The sequence below is a fragment of the Apis dorsata genome, unplaced genomic scaffold, assembly GCF_000469605.1.
Source record: "Apis dorsata unplaced genomic scaffold, Apis dorsata 1.3 scaffold_291, whole genome shotgun sequence".
Taxonomy (NCBI): domain Eukaryota; kingdom Metazoa; phylum Arthropoda; class Insecta; order Hymenoptera; family Apidae; genus Apis; species Apis dorsata.
In genome coordinates, this window is record NW_006263566.1 from 24,595 (window position 1) to 24,853 (window position 259).

Below are 259 nucleotides of genomic sequence, written 5' to 3' on the forward strand. Positions count from 1 at the left end.
CTAAAATATAATACATATATTTATAGATACTTTATAATAAAGTATCTATATTTAGATAATATTTATAATAAAGTATTATTTAGATAATATTTATAATAAAGTATTATTTAGATAATATTTCGAATTTTAAATTATGTCTTATAATATCTATAAATTAATATATATATATTTTTTTATTGCAAACACATACAAGTATTATTTTCAAATATTTCCAATTTCAGATTTTTTATGATCACATTCTCGCTTAATTTCGCTATTG